At 48.9% G+C, this 11,436-nt stretch overlaps 1 protein-coding gene across 3 annotated transcripts in view; it reads right to left on the reverse strand.

The window, feature by feature from the left end:
* LOC122381073 (potassium voltage-gated channel protein Shaw-like) overlaps positions 1-10,714 on the reverse strand; it is a 48,203-nt gene extending 37,489 nt beyond the window's left edge. For 2 of the 3 annotated variants that reach the window (XM_043364815.1, XM_043364816.1), the window contains exon 1: positions 10,538-10,714. The gene's annotated coding sequence lies outside the window, so the exon portion shown is untranslated. The remainder of the gene's footprint in view (positions 1-10,537) is intronic. The other variant, XM_043364817.1, reaches the window with a different exon arrangement.
* Between the last annotated feature and the right edge of the window lie 722 nt (positions 10,715-11,436).

Raw genomic sequence — 11,436 nt, forward strand, 5'->3', positions numbered from 1 at the left:
TTTATTTGAGAGACAATACGGTTGTAATAAAGCTGTCAATGATACTTTTGATGTGGGAAAGCATGGCCTTTTGCATCAAATACATGCAACGCAGGCAGATTGTCAGGAGGCTGCTAAAAAATCTGTACCAGCGATTGCCTCTTAACGTATGATGGCAGAATATTGAAATGTATTTAGTTGCATCAGTCTCATATCTACGTATTCTCCAAAGGCTGCAGCGGGGTGCATTGCAGGTATATTATTCTTAAACTTGGTGCAAAACCTAAATTAAATTTGGTGTTTTCCATGTAAAGAATCAAAAGGAAATGGAAGGCTCTCCCACGTCACAGCATGAAGGGCGAATTTCAACCTAAATACATACATTATCTTATTACAGCGATTCATAACAACTCAAATGACTTTGCCATTCGAAATTATACTGGCCTCCCCCATGTTTTGCCTACTGTATCATCCGACGTTATTGCTTATTGCTGGGTTCTGTATTTACCGCCCTATCCATGTGCTCAGTCGATTGGAAGAATTTAGTGACAAAGTTTTACGATCCGTAAAATCCCGAACCGGTGCTCCCCGGGCCTGGTATATTCCGACAGCGGATCGGTATCGCATTCAGAGGGGAATCTGTCCAGCGCAGGAAAAAGGAGATATCAGTCTCCAAACAATGTTACATTGTCAGCAGCTCAACAAAAGGTTCAGTGGCCGTGGATCTCGGAGTGAATCGTGATTGAATCGGCAAGCGATATTTGTGTGTCATAATAAGGATATTTTGCGTTACGGTAAATGCACAAGGTCTCGCCCTACCAACGGAACCAATGTGCGTCCGAAAAAGCAGCTGCTCTTTCAAAGTCGGTACTCGGTAATCACTTTATTTTTTTCGAAAGCCCCAACAAGTTCACAAATATGACTACCCATCAGTGTTTCCCATCTAAATGCTTAAGTTCTAATAAATAATGCTTGCGCAAACTGCTGCTCTTGAGCAAGGATAGAATTGTATAATTACGGAGCGAGCGAAGCGAGCGGAGTCTCATACTGAATTAAGGGAAAATCCTGAGTATGAGCGGCCGGCCGGCCGGCCGGCCGTGGGGACGCTCTTCAAAAGCTAATATCTTAGGAACGGGACATCCGATTGACAAGCGGTCTTCTTTACTGAATGTCACTTGGACGTAAAAGTTCTGTGGTGTGATGGCAACCATGCGTTCTTGCCAGCCACCGCACGTGGCGCGTGGTAAAGTTGGACATTTTTTAAGAACCCCCAAAATTGCAACCTCAATAACGGCACAACGGTTGGGCCGATTGAATTGAAACTCGGTACACAGTTAGGTCTCCATCAGATAATTCATCTGCATGTGTTAAGGTTGGGGTGCTACAGCACGTGCGCACGTGCAGGGGGCGCTCCCAGATCTCGAGAACGGCTGGGCCGATTGAGCTCAAATTTGGTACACGGTTGGGGACCAGTTAGTAGGGTGCCGTGCAAAAGTCAGTTTGGACCCCGCTTGCACGTGCGCACGTGCAGTGTGCCGCTTCCAGATCTCGAGAACGGCTAGGCCGATTGCGCTGAAATTTGGCACATCACTAAAGACCGGTTAGTAGGGTGCAGTGCACAAGTTAGTTGGAGGTACCCCCTCGCAATTTCGCACGTGCAAGGCCCATCCTCTCGCTCGCTCCGTTGGTCGCCCAAAAGGCGTTTTACTGGTTTATTGTAAGGGAATTGAGGTATTTGTTGACCTGTCAAGAGTGATAACTATGATTGCATTTCTTTTACCCATTTTTTTTTATAAATTTTGTCCGAACCTTTTGATGGGAAGGATTCACAAGGACAGAGCCACCGCTAAGCGAAGCTTGTTGCGGTGACCCTGCCCTCTATCCTCCGATCGTGCAATTCCGATTCTATGGCAGAATTTAGAGTCCAAAGTTTAACGTGCGCACAAAGCCGCGCATGGCCGGTCCCCTCGCTGACTTCGCCTGGCTACGGCCTGCCACCAACCGCAACCATACCTGTCAGGAGGCCCATAAATGTCGAGCGCCCGTCGCGCTTCGAACCCGGACTGTTATAACCGGGAACGCGTGCTCTCACCACGCGGAGTCCAACGCTCTAACCAACTGAGCTACGGAACCGGCAACAACAAAATGCGGGACTAATTACTTTCAAAGAAAGAAAACGTGTCAAGTCAAAGTAATATGATTGTTTTTTGGAATGCGGGCCTACTGCAAATCGACTACGACTAAAGCAGAAGTTCAGATACATATGCCAGCATCATAGAGGCAGTGCTGTGTGTAGTGTAGGAGGCATGGAAAGGAAACCAGCCTCTGAGTCTGAAGGTCACACTTTTATGCATGCGTAATATCTAGGTATATTTATGCTATCGGCGACTATCAACATTTTAACTGATGGAATTACCATCAATGCAGCCATACTTTTTCAATTTACATGTTCATCAATGGTGGGCATTATTTTCATACTTCTATAGAAGATGATAGTACCTATGAGCTTTTCAAAATTGTTTTTGCCTTTTTGTATCAGAATATAACCGCTCATAATGCAGATGCTCAGTGAACGGAAGATGCCATGTCCGACATTTTATAAAAACATAGTTATTGCCGCGTCTCCCTTAAATATAATTACCGTAATCATCGCCAGCGGCACCAAACAGGATTATACCCGATTACAGCACTTAATCGCCAGCTGTGCTCATGTTACACGCAGCCTTCCGGTGGCGCTCTTTGCAAGCACCACTCCAGCTGATTGTGGTCTTATCAGGAGCTTTGGCCACTCGACCGGGTGCTCGACACCGAGCTGACTGCTCGACTGAGCGAGTCACCCGGCTCGCCCGGCTCGACTGAGCGAGTCGCCCGGCCGCCGACCAGCAGCCGTGTCGGCGTACGTAAGTACCTGGACGGCTCAGGTGACGCGGCGGGACGCGGGTCACAGCGAGGGTCGCGTGTTGTGCAGGGGGAGGGGCGGCAGGCTACTGCGCAGTGCTGGTCGGTCAACTACGCGCCACCGGCACCGCGCACTGCTGGGCGGGCACGGCACTGGGTCACCGCCACCGATCACCACCACCCATCGGCTGCCACCACCGCCACACCACTGTTCACTGTTCAGCTCCCCCCCCCCCACCTCCTCCCCCTTCTCCGCCGCCCCGCCGGGGGTCGCAGCGGCGGCGGTGACCCGGGCACTCCCTGTTTACGCCCGAGGCTAAACAGACGGCCGATTTTGTGTGAGCGTCCAGCCAACAATAGTCTACGAGCGCACCAGACTTGGGTCCGACAGGGGCGCACAATGTCAAACATAGGCGCGTGTCGCGGAACAACCGTGAGTCGGTGTCAGCTCAGGAGCTGTGAGAAAAAAGCCTTTGCAGGGCCGGGGGAAGGTGCAAGTAGATAATGGAAAACAATTTTAAGACCACCAGCGAGTTATCATTCAGTGCTGTTACTATTACTTCATCGATCAATAATATGTCAAGCAATGCCATGTGATCACTACCCCTTGATATCCGTTAGTTTACTCCCGACACAAAAGTAAGCATGCACTCAGCGTCGTGGGTTTCCCCCGGCCCACCGACGCTCCGCCCTGCCTCGTGTTATTCCATCTCAGAGCTTACACAAAGCCGCGCCAAGTGCCATTTCCCGCATTCTCCGCGCTGTCCAAGAGTCCATCGCGCTCTTCACGTCATCCGCCTCCACCACATCTGTCGCCCAGCCCACCATGAAGTGGTCTCTACCAGCGTCCCGCCCTCGAGTGCGGCGCCTCTCAACTGCGCCCCAGTCGCCGCCGCTGCCGGCCGCGCCCTGGGGCTGCTCTCGAGTCGGCGGCCGCGCCGAGGCCCACTTGGCGACACTGGAGACGGCCGGTTACTTCGGGAGGGGCACTGGAGACGGCCGGTTACTGCGGGAGGGGCGCTGGAGACGGCCGGTTACTGCGGGAGGGGTGCTGGAGACGGCCGGTTACTGGGGGCGCTGGAGACGGCCGGTTACTACGGGAGGGGTGCTGGAGACGGCTGGTTACTGCAGCGGGAGGGGCGCTGGAGACGGCCGGTTACAGCGGGAGGGGCGCGGAGCCGAGCTGACTGACTGGGACGGTGCCGCCGGGTAGACAGGACAGAGGACGGTGTCTCTGAGGTGCTGGAGTCCGAGATCGAGATGTGGGCTGTGGTTACGTGGATCGAGGAGGGTAAGTGCCTAAAAAGTGCCTATTCTGCTCTGTGGAGTGACGTTGGTGGGATTAGGAAGTCGCTCACTGTTATTCTCGATCAGAATATTATAACAGTTCAATCAGTGTGATGGGGAGATTTTGCCCCTCTATCTATTGACTTTCCCGGTAGTATGCATACGGACCCTAGCGGTGGATGATAATGCACCCATTACAAGCTATCAGGCGATCGGATATCACAGAAATTGACCAAAATCATGGAACATATTTCGCAGATCGAAAGCACTCAGATATTGTTTGCGACAGTTATGCGATCTTTATGAACAGAAACTGTTGTGCATCCAGCTCCCTCGCTTCAATCATTTCAGCTAACATCGTTTCGCTGGCATGTAAGTTTACAGTTGTATGTAAAGGCACGTTCTTATTATTCATGCGCGACAATGCACGTGGCAACTAGGCACACATTTTCACTTTAGACCTTTAACCCGCGCCCCACTGGGGTCTGCGTATAACACGCCCTACTGGGGGGGGGGGGGGCTATTCATAGCCCCCCCTCCTAACTCCGAAACTACTGGGCCGATCGTCAAAATTCAAACGGCGTCTGATAGCCCCGGAAAAACTGTCGAGCGAAACCTAATTTCATTGACCTCGAGGTCACCGATGACGTCACAGGTCAGGTCAAAGTAAAAATTATTAGCATTTTGGCTTGTTCACGTTTTGGGCTCTGGCCGCCGTCTTACAAGTCAGATCAGGCTCATTTTTGGTTCACACACTCGTGAACAGATGCTCTAGATACTCTGAGGGTACCAAACTTGTACTTTGATTTTCAGGTCAAGGTCAGGTCATCACAGGTCACGAAAATATTATATCATCCGTCGGTCACGTGACACATGTTTTATGGTCCATTTAGGCCAAACATTTCGAATTTGATGTCATCTGTGTCATTCGAGGTCATTTTGAGTCAAATTTAGCTTAGGTCAGGTCACTTTCAGGTCAAAAAAGGTCAAATTTTGAAGTTAAAATTTTTCAACAAAAAAGGTGTCTATTGGATGCCGTTTGAGCTCAGGAACACGATGGTGCTATTTATATTGGCGTACAATGTCAATTTCGTGCTGAAAAATTGATTTGAAAAATTAATAATTGTTAATTTTTTGCAATAATGCGTATAACTTGGCCATTTTTGAAGGTATTTAGCTAAAACTTGCTAGAGCTAGTCATAATAATGCGTTCTATCACACATATTCCGGTTTTTTCGAAAAGTCAAAAAAAGTTGAAAAAAAATGTAAAAATAAAAATTTTGAATTTTATTATCTAAAATTTCGAAATTTTCAAAATGTCGAAAATCCGAGATAGCAGTTTCATAGCGCAGTCTATTCTGAGTCCTCTCATCCAAAGAAATTGGATCTAGCTTAAAAACTGAGCTCTTGGGAGCGATTGCCGTGGTTCAATGTTTTGCGTCGAAATCAGCCGAACATGACGTCACTCTGACGTCATTTCCGGCCGACCTATGGTAGGTACGAAGTTCAAATTTTGACATAAGGTGTCAAATTGATGCAGCCGAAGGTACCGAAAGTTTGGCGTCGATACGTCAAGCGGTTTGGAAGTTATTGCAGAAAAACGGGAGGGGGGCTATAAATAGCCCCCCAGTGGGGCGTGGGTTAAGGTAGATAGGAACTTTCCTCAAATTAATCGACAATTTTATTGTACAGAAAATGGTGGACGTTTGTATACCATATACCTACTTATCTTAATTATGAAATAGACGCAAAAACAAATAATAAAATAAACCACGAACAAACGTTTTGCTAAGCACTCCTCACGGTAATTTTCTGCGACACAATCACGCCAACTGTGTCATCAAATCCCTTTATAACATCACCCACAAAGAAATAAACAAAGTGACATACAAAACGCAAAGCCGGCAATATGTGACACCCATTAGGGACACGGCATACAGGCGACACAAACGGACCCAGCTTTGATTTATATACCGGCAATTCAAGGTTGAACAATATTACCGAGTACAGCAGTGCCTGCTCGGTGACCTGCGTGATAGCGGTCATTAAATCGCCGCTGGCCACTGCCTGCAGTCGTCACCGCAAATTATGACATAGCGTCACCTTCACTCGTCGCCCGTATCGGGCCTCGCAAAAACTGTTGCTTCCTCGTTTAAGGGCAATATGGACGACAGTTTGTAGCGTGCTCTACCCAGTGACTTGGTCAGCGCAAATTTCAGAGTCAATAACTGCGACAGCCGAGGCTGAACAATGAAGACCTACATAAAAGAGGTTTCAAACATTGCTTTGATAGAATAACGAATACCTGGACGGGCCCTTAGCAACTGCGATGGAAGTAAGTACTTTTGCCTCCGGGTACTTACGTCAGAAAAAAACAGTCGCCATCCGTTCCAATGCCATTGATCGCTGCGACGGGCTGCGCCGTTCCTTTTCAGGACCGCAGGTGCTCCTCGGCCGTCTTGGCCGCCAGCCGTCAGATGACAGCGTTTCGTGTGCTTCGCCGGCCTAATTGGATGGTAAATTGACGTCGCCCAATTACCACGGCGGCCGGCGACAGACTCTATCCGGTCACTGAGGCTGTATATACTTTTTGTGGGTGTTAGAGAATTGGAGAAACAGCATTATGCGCTGTTCCGTATCACGTAATACATATAAATAATGAAAGCTGACAGAGGACACTTAGCAACTGTGACATGATTAACGCTCTTGTGTAACAAACCTTAAATCATATTACGCCTCCCTCCCTCTCCTGCTCTCCCTGTCTTCCTCCCTCCCTCTATCCCTCTTTCTCTCTCTCTCTCTCTCTCTCTTCCTCCCCTCTCTCTCTCTTCCTCCCTCTCTCCCTCTCCCTCTCTCTCCCTCTCCCCCTCGATCGTCGGTGTGACGTAGAGAGAGACCTACGCCACTGGTAACCAGCTGTGCAGGACAGTGGCGGCGGTAAAAACGCGCTCGGCAGCTGCGCTGATGACAATGGGAGTGCGCCAGAGCGGAGGACAGTGAGCAAAGTTCAGTGAACAGGCCTCCGCCAAAACTTAGCTAACGGGCCTCATGTTTACTTTCTACTAATATTGTAATCTAAAATGTCTCATATACCAGTAAGAGTTATGAGTACGAATTATTATATGTAAATACAGCACAATTAGGTACACAGTTTCTTTTTCTATATAAGCGAGAGAGAGAGAGAGAGAGAGAGAGAGAGAGAGAGAGAGAGAGAGAGAGAGAGAAAGAGAGAGAGAGAGAAAGAGAGAGAGAGAGAAAGAGAGAGAGAGAGAGAGAGAGAGAGAGAGAGAGAGAAGGAGATAGAGGCTGATGGAGACAGTCAAAAAATAAGATAAGTTAAAGTGACTGACAAAGAGAAAGAGCAAAAGGAGAGATAAAAGAAGAGAATGCAATTTACGCTTGCCTAAATGCAGATGCTTGCTCCAAAGATTCGCAGCTGTGTCCCGCAAGCATATAGGTGGTATTTCGTTGTGATGTGGTTTGTGATATTTATTGATAATGTGTGTATCGGGCTGTCCATGTCCGTCAGTTAACTGTCCATCACTATGTCTGTCTGTCTGTCATTTCGCCTCGTCTTTCAGCCAGAGGAAGCCCGGGACCGAGGGACTGTGACCCGTGTGCCAATTTTCGGGAGCGTCGTTAGTTTTGACGAATGGTGGCCCACATTGCGAAGATTTCCACATGAAATGGAACGACGCTTTTTAGGAACGGGTATCACAATTTCGGACTAAAAATATCGCGGGAGAAGAAAGCTGTGACAGTTCGGTTTTGGGATATGGATAGCATCTCTAAACTGATTCCTACCACTCTGATTGAGGAAAAAGCGCTCATTGTTGTCGAAGCCGACCACAAAAATCTAAGTTGAAAGGAGGAGTTGATTCAATAGCTAGAGCCAAATCAATCGAAGCGGAAGGATTTGAATAACTTTAGGCAATTCCCCGCCAGTCCAAACGTTTTGGTGGCACGTCCAGAGCGAGACATTTCTGCCTCTTTCTCCTTATAACCATACAAAATTATAGCTTGAATGTCTTGTCTGTAAGCTGCAAATTTGTGATTTGAATGCCGTTTCTGAATATGGAGCATCAAGAAGCCATTGACCACGGTGGAAGATTTCTGAGATCTCATAGTCACCATTGTAGAGCTATTTAATATGCAGCACATGACAGATATGCATGGTCTGGGCGACAGTGCCGCCAAAGTGGCCCTGACGTAATCTCGCCGCCCCTGATGGGCTAGTTTAGTTTCAGCGCCGCGTCGCTCTGTGCGGCGGCAGATTACCTCCGGAGTGGGACACGTCCCTGGCGGTTAGACTGTGCCGCCGGCCCCGGTGTCGTGCGGGACAGCCTACCGCCGCAGTGAGGAGCGACAGCGGCCTCCGCCGCCTCACTCAGCCGCATGAAGTCTCAAACCAATTAGCACGAAAGAATAGCTGAGTTTACCGAGTCACTAGCTGACTGCAAAATGAGATATATTGAATTCCGGCTTCATGTCACGCCTTTAATTGTATGATCCGTGTTTATCAAAAATATAGCCATAAAAAGAAACATAACGAGACGAGATTCTGGGTGAGTGAAGTGCTTCAAGTGGTAAGTCACAACGAAACGTTGTGTAAATCCGTTTTTTTTTTACTAAGTAAGACTGTGCGACTTCATCATTTATTTAATATCACTCGCACCAGAAAAGTTGGCAGAGACTAGGCTCCATGAATCAACAGCTAGTCGGGTCTACGAGAGATGAAGCGCCTTTACTTTATAAATATCGCCACAATCTACGACGTCTCTTAAGGCTCTACGGCTCTGATACCACCGGTCAAGCGGCATTTATCTTCATCCATCCATGCTTTAAACAACTATTTCTATATGGTAACCTCAACCAGCCTATCCGTACGCAGTGGCCACAGCTCAAAGCCCCAGGATTCGTGTGACGCGGCCTCTTCACAGCTCTCAATGACCCGACCCTGAGGATGACCCCGGTAGTGACGCCTGGGATGACACCTGAGATGACGTGACGCCTAGGATGACGGAGGTGACGCCTGGCTGGCAGCTCGACGGAGCGACAGAAAACACCACAGCTAAAACGTCGGCACATTTCTGTTTGACGTTTGGGAACGCCCCGGCATTCGCCCGTCTCCTGAGGCGTGGCGACAGTTTCATGTGACTTTTTGTGACCCTTCTGTGACCTATAATGACCTCCAATGGTCAGAACGTTATCTGAGAGCACTGACACTCTACCAGAGTCGGGCCCCAGAGCAGGCAGTAGGCACGAAATACGCACCACAGCCACCGTTCCAATCATATAAATGGGCTCAGCTGGATGAATTAATGCGTTTAGATTTAGTTAGGAAATGAATGGAATATAATGAATGCAATTGGGATAGAGTCTGGCAGCGATGAGAGAAAGTGAGAGGTGGAGGAGAGAGAGAGAGAGAGAGAGAGAGAGAGAGAGAGAGAGAGAGGGTATAATCATTAATCAACTAGACGACTGACGTCTAGTTGCACTGCTCGGTGAAGCAGTGCCTGCCCAAGTTCTGTAAGTGACCCCGGTATGAGCCGGCTTGCAACGCCGAGAAACGAACAAAGCTTCTGTGTAAGAGCTGGTCGGGGTTGTTTTCTTATGTTTTTTTTTTGCGAGGAATAAAATATAACGTTGGAGACGGCAAGGGCACAAGCGTAGGAGCGGGGTGCCGGTCAGGCCGTGAACTCACTACTTCTCGGCTAAAATCCTTACTAAAGGTCTCACCCTTTTCTTAAGAGCAGAATTAGATGTATTAAAACATTCAGTTCGCCAGACATGGGCATAAGACTGAGACGACTCGTCCTGGGTTGGTTGTGGCTCTCACAAAGTGAGATGTTGAATGTTTTGTTGACCCTCTCTCATAACACTTTGCCTGCAACTTCTACTATTATATGCAGATGTTGTTTCATTGCAGTACTTAATGCAGTTGCATGGGCTTCCTCTTCTCAATAATGAGTAAATCTTCTTGTCGAATTTCTAGTCAGTCGAATTTCTAGTCAGTCGAATTTCTAGTCAGTCAGCTCATCAATTCATGTAAATGGATGTTTTCACAAGGATTGATTGGGAAATCATGGATATAAATCTGCTGTGCAGTGGCTCCAAATATTTCTTTTAGTGAATACAACTTACTAGACATGGAGTAAAACGTCCTGTTATGCTGTCTTTGCTGAATTGGTATCCGTTTAGCTGATCTTGAATTTGTTAACCATAAATGAATATGGAGTTATGCACCACCCACATAGGAAAGTTATTATCTGACCTCGCGAAGACTGGTTTTATTTGTTCTGTATCCCTCCTTTGACAATGAGCGCGCCACGCTGACCTCGCCCAGGCCCGCCGGCCCGCGCCGTTGACCCACCTGTTCTGTCAGCGCCCGCTGCGGCCGGCCCTGGTTCTCCGCACGGATCGCCCTCCCGGCAGTCACAGCACGGTCCCGTCACACGGGTGGTGGTGTCACAGAGGTCGAACCGCTCCCGACCCTGCCTCGCTCGGCGGCACGGCTCACTCGCGCACCAGGCCGGGACAGGAACAGTCTGAGGCGGCGGCGACGGCCGCGGCGGCGGCGGCCGCGGCGGCCGGGCCAGCGCGCAAGCGCCCCATCGACCCTGCCCCTGGTTACCGTCATGCATATACAGCGACGGAGCAGGCCCGGCGGCCGCGGGCTGACCGTGCCTGTGTGGGCCCGGGCCACCGGGGTGGCATCGGCAGGTGTTCAATGGCAACATCAGACAGACGGGCAAACACGGAATGCATGCTTTAAAAGGCGCGATTTTAACATCATTTTGATCAATATGTTGTTGATGAAGACGAAGCGGTTTAGTTTTGCATCCTAAAAGGATGAGCGCGTTACTTTACCGGATATATTTTCCAAGTTGATCAAAATAAGTCGGTGCTGCCGTCCGGTGAAGAGGGTGTATCTGTACCCATTAGGGTATTTTGCTTGAGTCAGAACTGTACTCCCGGGAGCCGTTTAAGTTCTTTAGGGGAGGCGACTGAGACGGTAATGGCACTAATGAATTTCGAATGATCTGGACCTTGGCCCGCTGGCCCGACTGATGAGAGCCAGCGCAGACACCGAGGAAAATGGCGACCCTGTCTGGCACACCCGCGACCCGGCGTGGCACAACATCTGCATTTCAATTGTAACTATCTATGTCTGCAAACATGTAGCATAATCTCAGGCAGCTTTTGCCAAATTGTCAGGGAACTCAGATTTGTTTTTCAATAGAAAAACACAATTCTAAAGAATAGTGTTTT

Source organism: Amphibalanus amphitrite, unplaced genomic scaffold (assembly GCF_019059575.1).
Source record: "Amphibalanus amphitrite isolate SeventyFive unplaced genomic scaffold, NRLGWU_Aamphi_draft 000113F_arrow, whole genome shotgun sequence".
Classification (NCBI taxonomy): domain Eukaryota; kingdom Metazoa; phylum Arthropoda; class Thecostraca; order Balanomorpha; family Balanidae; genus Amphibalanus; species Amphibalanus amphitrite.